Genomic DNA, 14,436 nt, shown 5'->3' on the forward strand with positions numbered 1-14,436 from the left:
ATCAGAGGCAGCCATTAATAATTTGTTTTTCTCCCTTTTTGTGCTGATAATGCTGTGTTTGAAACAGGCAAGCTTGGCATTTTCTTTCATTATCAATTATTAACAGTAATTAGTTATTGTCACTTGCCTGCAGCGGGAGGCCCAGACACTGCCAAAATCTACCAGTTATAATGGTGGAGGCTGTAAACGTGTTGTAAATGCAGTGAGAAGTACCTGACCGCCATTTTAACCACATACCCGCCATGTTCCACTGGTATATTTCAGGGAATTTAAAAAAAATTTCTAGAGCCTTTGCCATCTCCTTTCTAACTGCCTTCAACAGTTCAGGGTACATGTCATCAAGCTCTGGTGACTATTTCATTCTGTTACATTGCACAGAACTACATAAAGTATACAGTACAGAAACAGGCCATTTGGCCCAACTGATCCATCCTGGGATTTTTGCAAATTTTTTTCCCCCAGAACCAATTTCTTTTTCACAGTTTTACTTTTTGCATAATTATAAAGACTGATGCAAAATATTTATTTACGATATTTCCATCATACCTTCTTCTTCCACAGTTAAATGTCCCTTTTACCCTAAGTAGTTCCAAATATCATTATCATTGCGAAACTGGTCCACAGTTGGACGTCAGGAGAATTAGAAGTGATGACCAAAAGTACCGTAAGGAGTTTAATTTTAAGAAGGCTTTTAAACATGGGGACAGACGTAGCAAGATTCAAGGTTTAGGGAAAAAGTGTGGGGACAAGAGCAGGGGAATAGACTACAGTTGGAAGAATGGAGTGAGTGCGGGCAGGGATTTTGGTCTGAAAAAGTTTGCAATGGTAGGAAGGCTGAGGGATTTGAAATTAAGAATGTGTAGAAACAATGGAGATCTGCAAAGATTGGGGTAATAGATGAACTGGATTTTGAATGGGAGAGGATGCAAGCATCAGAATTCTGCATGCGTTTGCATTTATATACAGTGGAACTTGGTACCAGTGATTAATGATGAGTGTAGAAATGAGAAAGGTATAGTTTAGAGTTAGGTGGAGATAGAGTTGGAGACAAGCAATGGTTTGGAGATGGAAATGGCCCATTTTGGATGGACTGGATGTGGGGTTTGATGCTCAGCTCAGTTGAACAGGCCACATAACATCATTCTGCAGACATAACTTTCAACCTAGCAACGGTTTGAAATGTGTCCTCTCTGAATGATATCACCGTGTCCTATTTTTACTAAATTATTTTCGACTCTGGGTCCAGCTTTCTAATGGCATTATCCACTTTTTGGACTCTTTACCTAGCGATCTGAAAAAATGTTTCAAGACTTTTTTTTCCCAAGTGGTCCATTCTATGATTTTCAAAGTCAGTGCAGGGGGATTACTGACAGCCCTCTGCCCTAACTTTGGCAATACATCATCAGTAACTTAAAATGAAAAAGTGCTTTGAATGTAAAAAATATTCTTTTATCAATAAAAACAACAGAAATAATGGACAGAATTTTCCCAATCACATGGAGGCGGGATCAGGCATGTGCGATGTGGTAAAGTTACGGAAAAGGAGGTCGGTTTGAGAGCCTCCTTCTGGCTTTGCCCAGGTTGGGTTCCAAGTCAAGAAAGGGAACCCCTGTGAGTCTGGCGGGAAAACAATCAAAATGATTCAAGAGGCAATTTTTAACCATGAAGCCCTTTTTTCCCAACAGCACACAGCTTTCACACTGTGTCTGCACTTCGGCAGCAAGGCGAGTGCTCAGTGAGAAGAGCTTCTTCAGTGAAACTGACAAGCTGGAAAGGCTTTGATCAGTTATACTGAAGAGCTCCAGCCATGGCGACTAAGAGGCTGATTTTCAAAGCACTACTTCTCGCAAAGAGTGTTATCATTGCTTGACATGTGATTGCCCACTTCTTTGAAGTCACTTCACCAGTCTAGCACTTCACTTCCCTTCAGTCACACTTTTCTGCTACCAGTGTTCAACTTGTCATGGCAGCAGCTTATGAAGCTCCACCCTCCCCCTCTGCTGAGGGGCAAGAGCAGAGGACACACCACTGCTAACAGCTCCAGCAGGGGCAACATCAGCAGAAACAGCTGCCTTCTCCTCAACTACATATCCCTCCACAGGGTGGATGAGATGGACAGAGAGATCCTGGGGTAGAAGGAGGTGAGACACCCAACACAGGACCTACAGGCAGAGGGTCAGCTCTCCCGACATGTCGGAGCACCAGTGCCTCAGGAGGCTCAGGCTCTCACAACAGGTCACTGCTGACATTTGCTGCCTCCTGGAACAAGACCTCCTTCCCAGCGCAGCAGGTGACTAAGGTGTCTGTCACTGGAAGGCCAACCCCTCCACCGCCACTACCAGTCCCGGTCTCTGCCTCTTGCCAGGTTGTGTGCTCTCTTCTCTTGCAAGGAGAGAAAGCAGAGAGTTGTGAGTGTGTTGGAAATGGCTTGTGTGGAAAGGAGGGAAGGACAGCATTTGTGGAAGGTGACTATGAGGTAAGTGTGCAAGAGTGAGTGCTGCCTGTTCGGATGGGGATGTGAGATGCCCGGAGAACGAGGAGTGAGGTGTGTCGTCCTGAGGAGTGCTGTGCAGGAGAATGCTGAGCGAGTCGGAGTGTGGCCACTCAGCTCCTGAAAGTGTTATGCCGCTCACCAGTCATGCCTTCCTGACGTCCTATAAGAACATAAGAAATAGGAAGAGGAGTAGGCCATTCAGCCCCTCAAGCCTACTCCGCCATTTAATAAGATCATGCTGATCTGATTGTGGCCTTAACTCCACTTTCCTGCCTGCCCCCCACAACACTTTATCCCCCCCTCAGAATCTTGCATGTTTCAATAAGGTCAACTCTCATTCTTCTAAACTCCAATGAGTATAGGCCCAACCTGCTCAACCTTTCTGCATAAGCCAACCCCTTCATCCTGGATCCTCTTGGTGCACTGTCTCTAGGTAGGAGGGACTACACTCCTTCTGCTGACTTCCTTAGCCCACTTCTATCAATGCTTGGTTGGAGAGGTTGTCCTCTTCCGCCTGTCCTTTGGAGACCTTATCTCACTGCAGCTCCTCTGATCCCACAGCAGGACCTCCAGGTAAGAGAGAGAGACTTGGGGAGTAGCTTTCCCAGGTGGTCTTTCCATTTCTGTGGTTGCTGTAGCCTCAAAAATCCAAGTGCCAGTGAGCCCTTGTAATCCATGCTGTGGTCCATTTAATTAGCAATCCTTCCTTTGACAGTGGCTGCTCTGGGAAAGAGCCCCGGCAAAGCCTGCCCATGAGGAAATCAGGTTTATAATTTACAATCTATATTAATGACTCAGATGAATGTTTGATTACAATACAAAGCTAGGTGGGATTGTAAGCTGTGAGGAGGATACTAAAAGGTTGCAAAGAAATACATACAGGCTAAGTGAGTGGACAACAAGGTGGAAGATAGAGTATAAAGTGGGGAAGTGTGAAGTTATTCACTTTGTTAGTAAGATTAGTGAAACAGAGCATTTTTTAAAAAGCATGTAACTTCTAAATGTTGTTCAGAGGGACTTGGGTGTATTCATACAAGTTTTATGACCGAGGTGGGAGGAGTGCACTGTTTTTTCTAGCTCCACTTCTCACACATTTAAATGTTTACCTAGTTACTGATACAGTCAATCATATCTTCTACTTCTTATCCCAAAGTAAAATACACCAACCAGGTTTCTTTAATAGACAACAAAATTATCAGTTTATTATCAAACAAGAATTACTCAGTAATGAAGCAAAACATTAGCACACTGATTGAAATATGAAAGTTCCCTTTTAAAGTTTCCCACACACACACACTCACTCACTCACTGAAAAAAAAATACAGAAATTCTCTCTGCAGGGATCTGTTAGAAAAAGGACAAAAAAAAATACATTGGCCAAATACTTGCTAAATCTTGAAAAAAGAAAGAGAAGTTATGGAAGGAAGTCAGTTGTCCCTTTTGATCTGGCGCCCAGGTATATGGAAACAGGTCATTGGGATCTGTTCTAAAGTAATTCTTTTCAGGCAGCATTGAGAATTACTCTGGCAGATTTTCCAGCTTCTCAGGAGGGTTGCAGCACCAGGAATTTTGGCTTTCCCACACTGGATCTTTGCAGGGTTTCTTCAAAGAGGTTGAGAAAGAGGTGAGCTGGGTGGTTTCTTTTTCCTTGACAGGCAAAACACTTCAAAACAGTTCACGCCCAACTGAACTGAAGACAATATCCAAACCCCAAATAGAAGGTCAACCTCTTGAGCTCCATAAACATTAACTTGTGGCTTCTCTGTAAACACCTTTCCCAGGTCACCAAGGTTTCTGTTGTTTACTGAACCCAAAGCACATAATTTCCAGCAAAGGTTGTTTTCAAACAACATCTCGGTGACCTTTCAATGAACTGTCAACAACAAAGCAAAGCCTAGCATTTATGAAATCTTCAGCCTTCCAATGAATCCATCTCCACAATTTAAATATGAGTCCTCAAACAAATACTTCATAAAAAATATAGAAGCATCTTCATAACACAAGGAACACAGAAAGGTAGCATGCAGGTACAGCAAGCAATTAGGACAACAAATGGCATGTTGGCTTCTATTGCAAGGGGATTGGAGTACAAGAATAAGGTAGTCTTACTACAATTGTACAGGTTTTGGTGAGACCACACCTGGAGTACAGTGCACAATTTTGATCTCTATATCTAAGGAAGGATATACTTGAATTGGAGGCAGTACAGCAAAGGTTCATTAGATTGGTTTTATGTGATGAGAGGGTATGAGAGGCTGAGTAAATTAGGTCTATATGCTCTGGAATTTAGAATAATGAGACTCATTGAAACATATAAGATTCTGAAGGAGCTTGACAGGGTAGACACTGAGAGGTTGTTTCCCCTGGCTGGGGAATTTAGAACACACTGGTACAGTCTCAGGATAAAGGGCCAATTATTTAGGAATGAAATGAGGAGAAATGTCTTCACTGAAAGGATTGAGACTCTTTGGAATTCTCTACCCCAGAAGGCTGTGGATGCTGCATCATGGAATATATTTAAGGCTGAGATAAATTTTGGGTCACTCAGGAATCAAGGGATATGGGGAACAAGCAGGAAAATGGAGTTGAGGCAGAAGTTCTGATGTGATTGAATTGCTTGTTGGAGCAAGCTTGAGGGGCCAAATGGTTTACTCCTGCTCTTGTTTCTTATGGGTTCCTGACCCGAAGATAGTCTGGCAGGGACTAAGTGGAGAATATTCTGCCCCATGCATTTGTAGGTCAAAAAACACAGGGAAAAAGTCAGAATTTGGTGTCTAGGATCCTCTTTCAAACTCCATTATGAAAACCTATGGTTTGCTCCTCTGATGTGAAGTAACTGGCTGCAGTGAATTTCGTTTTACTTTTTCCGTACCCAGTGTACATTAAACATCGCACAATTATATACTAGTGCCATTGCCTATAATCACTGTGGGGACATCATTGACCCTCAAGAATTGTGTTCATTTCCTCTAAGATTCTCTTTGTTAGCTTGTGAAATGTATAGCTGCTTCACCTAGTCAGGTCTCAGTCCCATTCTCATGATGTCTTATTAGAAGCCACTATCGGAGATATAATGTGTCTCGAGGGATGCTGGTAGTGTCTGCTACTTCTACCATTGGCTGTCAATTCCTCATCCAATGTTTTAATGATTAAAGAGGCAGCCTTATATGTTTAGATATGACTTCTAGTGTAAGATTAATGATGGGTTCCCATGATCATGGAAAAAGAAAGACTTTGAAAATTACTTTTTGTTTGGGGAAGAAGTTTAGCCAGAGTAGCAGTATATCATTTTCATGGCAATGCTCTCACTTCTGGATGATGGCATGATGTATCTCAGCACAATTTATGTTATTACCATAGGTGTTTAAGCACAAGGATTTGCTGGATCTTTTCTGACATGGATGATGCCCATTCAAATGTATGGAATAATCTGCTCCTTTAGCTATGAATTGTGGGTCTGTAAAACGAAGAGCGGAATCGGACAGATTTTTATTGCAGGATGAAACTTAAATTTGGGATAAACAATGATGAAAGTTTATGTGCTTATTTGTGTGCTGGAGAAGGAAATCCAAAGATAGCAATGGATTGGATTGCCTGCAACACTCCAAACCTTTAAAAAGGTTAAATGATTCATATTTTGGAATAACTAAATATTGACAGAAATACTGAAATATACAAATCTGCAGCAGTGTGATCATATTGCCTTTAAGTTATCATTAATTTAGAAAGTATACATAAAGCCTTATCGAGACTGATTTTTAAGCAATAGAACAGAAACATTTGAAAATTCCACTGCAGCAACATTTGATTTTGTCCTTTCTTTTCCTGAAGTCTCTATTACAAACAGTTTACAGCAGTATTGGTTATTGTTGACTACATTAATTTACTGTGCACTTTCATTTTTGGATTAAGGTGAGGAAAAGGTTATGAGATATCTTAGGAATATGTGACAGTTTGCATTCTGTTTCCTTTTGTTGTTTCAGTCCGTAATTCCTCTTTCCACATCAGTGGAATTCCCATGATGGCAGTGGTGACATTTAACATTTGCCTGCTGTTAAAATAATTGATAATTGATTTTTAAGTGTTAGGAGTTAGTGAGGGGAAAAGTAAGGGGTCAGAGCCTCAGAGCTATGTTCATTTAAGCAGTTTAGGAGTGCTAGAACCATATCAACCTTTTCCTTGGTTGCATGAATGAAAAGCCATGAGGCAAGTGGTGAGGTATGCATTATCTATTGTTTCACTTCATGCTGAAAAAAGGAAACTTGGAGCTTTTTCAATATGTCTACAGGAGCTTGATCTTTGTAGACGTTTTAATGTACTAGGCACTCATACTTGTTTGAGGTAACTGTAAAAATGTATTATGGTGAGCATCACTTGTGCTGGTTTTAGTATTTGAGTTTTCTTAGAATTATGCATGTAGATTTATTTAAATTATGTAATACTGAATTTTATACTAACAGACCCACACTGTGGGGGAGGCTGGTAGCAGATCGGTAACCCATTTGATTCGGTAATGGGCTTTACCATGGCTCTTTAACTCAGTCACTGCTTTAGCAGCCTGCTTCCGGGTTTCCTGACCAATCAGAGAAGATGTGCGGGATGATGCGTCGACCCGCCAAAGGAAGGATTGCTGGTTAAAGGGACCCCAGCAAGGGTCAGAATGGTTGAACTGTACACTGATTCCTGTGGCTTCAGCAAACACAGGAATGGAAAGGAGACCTGGGAAGGCTTCCACCAGAGTGCTATAACCCTCCGCACTGTGCCTTGGACTCTTACCTGGAGACCCTACTTGCAGGATCTGAGGGACTGAAGTGAGGTGATGTTGCCAAGGATGGGAGCAAGAGAACAGTGTCACCAACCTAACAAGTGTGGATGAAAATGGCCATGGAAGTGAGCAGCAGGAGTGGATACAATGTCCCAAGAGGTTCAAAGATCTCAGGAGTGCTGGAAAGATGAGTAGTATATCACTCCGCAGGTGCCAAGCCCCACACTCTGACTTTCCCAGCATTCTCCTGCACAGCACCTGTCAGAACAACACCCCTTGCTGCTCCACTTGTTCCTCTCTCTGCAGGCACCTCCTCACATCCTTGGCTCTCACTCTCATTCACCTTTGTAAATCTGCACAATTATTTTCTGGTAAAATATTTAAAACAGAAAGAAAAAGTCTTGCATTTATGTCGCGCCTTTCATGATCGCGGGACATCTCTAGGTGCTTTACAGCCAATGAAGTACTTTTGAAGTGTGGTCACTGTTGCATGATATGCGAAAGCCAATTTGCACACCGCAAGCTCCCACAAACAGCAAGGTTATAATAACCAGACAATCTGATTTTGTGATGTTTATTGAGGGATAAATATTGGTCAGGACACCAGGGATAACTCTCCTGCTCTTCTTTAAAATACTGCTGTGAGATCTTTTACATCCACCTGAGTAGTAGTTGGGGCCTCAGTTTAACGTCCCATCCGAAAGGAGGCACCTCTGACAGGGCAGCACTCCTTCAGTACTGCACTGGAGTGTAAGCCTTCATTTTTGTGCTTAAGCCATGAAGTGGAATGTGAACTTGGAACTTTATAATTTAGAGGTGAGAGTGCTACCAACTGAGCCATAGCTGACACCTTATAGATCACATATGCCAACCATCCGTTCATTAACATGACGGGCAACATTTTACAAGAAAAGGCAACTTTGTTTTGGATTGCCAGCCAATCAGATCGTTTGACTGGTGAGCTAGAAAGCTGTTAGAAACATCCAATCAGAGATCACGTTTTCCCACTGCTAGATATACATCAAGGTTAAAAAAAGAAATGTTTTTAGATGAGCTGATAGTTTTTGAGAGATGCAATTACAGGAGTGAATTTTAACTTGGAGCAGGTTTCCATTGGGAAATTGGTGCAGTGAGTAAGTTTCCTGCCAGCCAGAGGCAAGAGGAAGCTACGGTCATCTTCAGGAAAAGGGCACAAAATGGCTACAGGCAGTGGAGGTTCAAGTAGCATTTGGCCACCAATCAGCTTCCAGGTAGGTGGTGGGGAGGGGAGTTTGGAGAGGCATCTCTGTGATTGGGAGAAGAAGTCATGGTGACACGAGGAAAAACTTTTCTATGCAGTGAGTGGTTAGGATCTGGAATGCACTGCCTGAGAGTGTGATGGTGGCAGATTCAGTTGTGAATCCAAAATAGAATTGGATAATTATCTGAAGAGAAAAAACTTGCAGGGCTATGGGGGAAAAGGTACTGGAGTTGGACTGGGTGAGGTGCTCTTGCAGAGAGTCAGCATGGATACGATGGGCCAAATGGCCTCCTTCTGTGCTGTAACTATTCTGTGATTCTATGATTCTTTGTCATTCCCACTACTTCCCGACTTGTTTCAGCCTCGTGGAAAGTAAGGCTCAGGTTAAAATACCTTTACATTCCTATTGATGTAATAGGATCCGATTTGCATAATTTCATGAGGCTCCCGCCTACTTTAGATGGGCACCTCATCTTCCTTCAGAACCTGAAGGTTAACATGAGTGATGGTGGGAACAGGACGAGATCTAAGTGGGTAAATAACCTACTCCTATTTTTAACTGCCCATTCATAGTTTGTGTCAGGCAAGCTGAAAATCAACTCCACATGCATTTATGAATAAATTAATAAGCGGGGGGAAAGACTGGGAGAGCCATAGTGATAGGAGATTCAATAGTAAGGGGAACAGCCAGGCATTTCTGTGGTCGCAAACGAGACTCCAGGATAGTGTGTTGCCTCCCTGGTGCTGGGGTCAAGGATGTCTCAGAGCGGCTGCAGGACATTCTGAAGGGAGAGGGTGAACAGTCAGTGGTATTGGTACATGAGGGTATCAACGACATAGGTAGAAAAAGGGATGAGGTCCTTCAAGATGAATTTAAGGAGTAAGGAGCTAAATTAAAAAGCAGAACCTCAAAGGTTGTAATCTCAGGATTACTTCTTGTGCCACGTGTTAGTAGGTATAGGAACAGGAGAATAGATCAGATGAATGCGTGGCTGAAGAAATGGTGCAGGAGGGAGGGATTTAGATTCCTGGGACATCGGGACGAGTTCTGGGGAAGGTGGGACCTGTACAAGCGGGATGGGTTAACACCCAGGCAGGACCGAAACCGATGTCCTCACAGGGGCATTTGCTCGTGCAAATCCTCCCTAGGTGGGGAGGATTTAAACTAGAATGGCAGGGGGAATGGGAATCTGAGCGGGGAGACCAAGGAGGAGGAAACAAGAATAGAAACGAAAGACAGGAAACAAAAAGACAAAAGTGGAAGGCATAGAAATCGAGGGCAAGAAACAAATAGGGCCATAGTGCGAAATAATGCTAAGAAGACCAAGAATGTTAAAAAGATAAGCCTAAAGGCATTGTGTCTCAATTCGCAATAAGGTAGGTGAATTAACCACGCAAATAGATGTAAATCGATACAGTATAGTTGCGATTATGGAGACATGGCTGCAGGGTGACTAAGAATGGGAACTGAACATCCAAGGGTATTCAATATTTCGGAAGGACTAGCAAAAAGGGAAAGGAGGTGGAGTAGCGTTGTTAGTAAAAAAGGAAATCAATACAATGGTGAGGAAGGATATTTGCTCAGAGAATCCTGATGTGGAATTTTTATGGGTGGAGCTAAGAAACACCAAGGGGCAGAAAACATTGGTGGGGGATATAGACCTCTAAACGGCAGTGTTGATGTAGAGGATGGCATTAAATGGGAAGTTAGAGATGCATGCAATAAGGGTGCAACTGTAATTATGGGTGTCTTTAATCTGCATATAGATTGGGCAAACCAAATTAGCAATAATACTGTAGAGGAAGAATTCCTGGAGTGCATACGTGATGGTTTTTTGGACCAATACGTTGAGGAACCAACTGGAGAACAGGCCATCCTAGACTGGATGTTGTGTAATGAGAAAGGATTAGTTAACAATCTTGTTGTGCGGGGTCCCTTGGTGAAGAGCGATCATAACATGATAGAATTCTTCATTAAGATGGAGAGTGAGAGAGTTGATTCCGAGACTAGGGTCCTGAATCTAAATAAAGGAACCTATGAAGGTATGAGGCATGAGTTGGCTATGATAGATTTGGGAACGTTACTTAAAGGGTTGACATTGGATAGGCAATGGCTAGCATTTAAAGAGTGCATGGATGAACTACAACAATTGTTCATTCCTGTATGGCGCAAAAATAAAACAGGAAGGGTGGCTCAACTGTGGTTTACAAAAGAAATAAAGGAAAATAGTATTAGATCCAAGGAGGAGAAATACAAAATGGCCAGTACAAGCAGCAAACCTGAGGATTGGGAGCAGTTTTGAATTCAGCAAAGGAGGACAAAGGGTTTGATTTAAGAAGGGGAAAATAGAGTATGAGAGTAAGCTTGCAGAGAACATAAAAACTGTAAAAGCTTCTATAGATATGTGAAGAAAAAAAGATTAGTGAAGACAAATGTGGGTCCCTTACAGTCAGAAATGGGGGAATTTATAATGGGGAATAACGAAATGGCAGACCAATTATATACATACTTTGGTTCAGTATTCACAAAGGAGGACACAAATTACCTCCCAGAAATGTTGGGGAACATAGGGTCTAGTGAGAAGGAGGAACTGTATGAAATCAGTATTAGTAGGGAAATGCTGTTAGGGAAATTGATGGGATTGAAGGCCGATAAATCCCCAGGGCCTGATAATCTACATCCCAGAGTACTTAAGGAAGTGGCCCTAGAAATAGTTGATGCATTGCTGGTTAGTTTTCAAAATTCTGTAGACTCTGGAACAGTTCCAATGGATTGGAGGGTAACTAATGTAACCCCACTATTTAAAAAAGGAGGTAGAGAGAAAACAGGGAATTATAGACCAGTTAGCCTAACATCAGTCGTGCGGAAAATGCTAGAGTCCATTATAAAAGATGTAATAGCAGAGTACTTGGAAAACAATGATGGGATCGGACAAAGTCAACATGGATTTACGAAAGGGAAATCATGCTTGACAAATCTACTGGAATTTTTTGAGGATGTAACTAGTAGAATAGATAAGGGAGAACCAATGAATGTGGTGTATTTGGACTTTCAGAAGGCTTTCAATAAGGTCCCACATAAGAGATTAGCATGCAGAATTAAAGTACATGGGATTGGGGTAAGGTACTGACATGGATAGAGAACTGGTTGGCAGACAGGAAACAAAGAGTAGGAATAAACGGGTCTTTTTCTGAGGGGCAGGCAGTGACTAGTGGGGTACTGCAGGGAGCAGTGTTAGGACCCCAGCTATTCACAATATATATTGATGATATAGATGAGGGAATTAAATGTAATATATCCAAGTTTGCAGGTGACACAAAGTTGGGTGGGAGTGTGAGCTGTGAGGAGGATGCAGAGAAGCTCCATTGTGATTTGGACAGGTTGAGTGAGTGGACAAATACATGGAAGATGCAGTATAATGTGGATAAATGTGAGGTTATCCACTTTGGTGGCAATAACAGAAAAGCAGATTATCTGAACGGCGATAGATTGGGAAAGGGGGAGGTGCAGCGAGACCTGGGTGTCCTTGTGCACCAGTCGCTGAAAGTAAGCATGCAGGTGCAGCAAGCAGTTAAGAAGGCAAATGGTATGTTGGCCTTCATAGCGAGAGGATTCGAGCACAGGAGCAAGGCTGTCTTGCTGCAATTATACAAGGCCTTGGTGAGACCACATCTGGAGTATTGTGTGCTGTTTTTGTCTCTTTATCTGGGGAAGGATGTTCTTGCTATGGAGGGAGTACAGCAAAGGTTCACCAGACTGATTCTTGAGATGGCAGGACTGATGTATGAAGAGAGATTGGGTCGATTGGGCTTGTATTCACTAGAGTTTAGAAGAATGAGTGGGGATCTCATAGAAACCTACAAAATTCTAAAGACTGGACAGGCTAGATACAGGAAGGACCAAGGGTCACAGTCTAAGGATAAGGGGTAAGCCATTTAGGACTGAGTTGAGGAGAGATTTCTTCACCCAGAGAGTGGTGAACCTGTGGAATTCTCTACCATGGAAAGCAGTTGAGGCCAAATCATTAAATATATTCAAGAAAGAGTTAGACATAGTTCTTAGGGGTAATGGGATCAAGAGATACGGGAGAAAGCGGGAACAGGTTACTGAGTTTGGATGATCATCCATGATTATATTGAATGGCGGAGTAGGCTCGAAGGGCCGAATGGCCTACTCCTGCTCCTTTTTCTCTGTTTCTAGTTCCAATTAAGTTACAGCGGTGCAGGAGCAGCCATGAGGAAATTCCTGATCTATGTTATTATAGAAGGCAATCATTTTACCAAATCTTAAAAGCTGAACAGAATCCAACAAGTGCAATAGAGCATGAAACCATGCCTTACATTGTATGTACTCCTGGACATAGACTAGCCTGCAAGTGGGACCTTGCACAGGAGAGTTAGTTAGGTATGTGCTGGAAGTTTCAAATGTAATCACTATGCTGAAGCTGATTAACCAATGATCCACTGCTGGAAATATTGGATGAGGATAGAATCATACTTTACTGTAAGGAGCCCCCCTGGGCCAAGTAGCCAGAGGGCTTCTGACATCAAATAACCACACTCCATTTTGATCGGCTTCTTCAGAAGAGAAGTGTAAGTTGAGAAAATAAATATATAATCTCTTTAAAACATGAAACAAGATAATTACTGGGAAAAGAAAGTGATGAAAGTTTCGACAGAATTTATTTATTTATCATGAAAAGGTCTTTTAATGGCAGATCTACAATTTCAATTCTTTGATCATGGGCGTGTCTAGGTTTATCCTCAGCTTTTGAAAAAATGTTTCATAAGAAATCTTAGAAATTACGTTTTCTAATCTTATCATTCTAAAGTTTACTTTCTATAGGTAAGATTTATGACTGAAATAATAAAATAATAATCCTACTATTTTAAAAGTTATGGGATTCTAGTTTTGACTTCGACATCCTCTTTGTCGGGGGAAGATTGTGTCTAACAAATTTGATTGAATTTTTCAGGAGGTGACTAGATGTGTAGATGAGGGTAAAGCAGTTAATATAGTCGACATAGACTTCAGTAAGGCTTTTGATAAGGTCCTGCATGGGAGATTGGTTAAGTAAGTAAAAGCCCATGGGATCCAGGGTAATTTGGCAAATTGGATTCAAAATTGACTTAGTGGTAGGAGGCATAGGGTGATGGTAGAGGGTTGTTTTTGCGATTGGAAGCCTGTGACCAGTGGTGTACCACAGGGATCGGTGCTGGGGCCCTGACTGTTTGTTGTGTACATTAATGATTTAGACGTGAATATAGGAGGTATAGGATCAGTAAGTTCGCAGACGACAGGAAAATTGGTGGTGTCGTAAATAGTGAGGAGGAAAGCCATAGATTACAGGACGATATAGATGGGCTGGTAAGATGTGCAGAGCAGTGGCAAATGGAGTTTAATCCTGAAAAGTGTGAGGTGATGCACTTTGGGAGGTCTAACAAGGCAATGGAATATACAATGGATGGTAGGACCCGAGGAAGTACAGAGGGTCAGAGGGACCTTGGGGTGCTTGTCCATAGATCATTGAAGGCAGCAGCACAGGTAGATAAGGTGGTTAAGAAGGCATATGGGATACTTGCCTTTATTAGCTGAGGCATAGAATATAAGAGCAGGGAGGTTATGATGGAGCTGTATAAAACGCTGGTTAGGCCACAGCTGGAGTACTGTGTACAGTTCTGGTCACAACACTATAGGTAGGATGTGATTGCACTGGAAAAGGTGCAGAGGAGATTCACCAGGATGTTGCCTGGGCTGGAGCATTTCAGCTATGAAGACAGACTGGATGTGCTGGGGTTGTTTTCCTTGGAGCGGAGAAGGCTGAGGGGGGGACCTGATTGAAGTATACAAAATTATGAGGGGCATTGATAGGATCGATAGGAAGAAACTTTTTTTCTTAGCGGAGAGGTCAATAACTAGGGGGCAGAGATTTAAGG

The 14,436-nt window shown here is 42.3% G+C and overlaps 1 protein-coding gene across 5 annotated transcripts in view; it reads left to right on the forward strand.

The window, feature by feature from the left end:
- LOC137370041 (hepatocyte nuclear factor 4-gamma-like) overlaps positions 1 to 14,436 on the forward strand; it is a 165,252-nt gene that overhangs the window by 62,183 nt on the left and 88,633 nt on the right. The window contains exon 1 of one of the 5 annotated variants that reach the window (XM_068032072.1): positions 6,657 to 6,712. The exons of the other annotated variants lie outside the window; for them this stretch is intronic. The gene's annotated coding sequence lies outside the window, so the exon portion shown is untranslated. Of the gene's footprint in view, positions 1 to 6,656; positions 6,713 to 14,436 lie in introns of those variants that run through there. 5 annotated transcript variants of the gene reach the window in all.

Source organism: Heterodontus francisci, chromosome 5, assembly GCF_036365525.1.
Source record: "Heterodontus francisci isolate sHetFra1 chromosome 5, sHetFra1.hap1, whole genome shotgun sequence".
In the NCBI taxonomy this organism is placed as follows: domain Eukaryota; kingdom Metazoa; phylum Chordata; class Chondrichthyes; order Heterodontiformes; family Heterodontidae; genus Heterodontus; species Heterodontus francisci.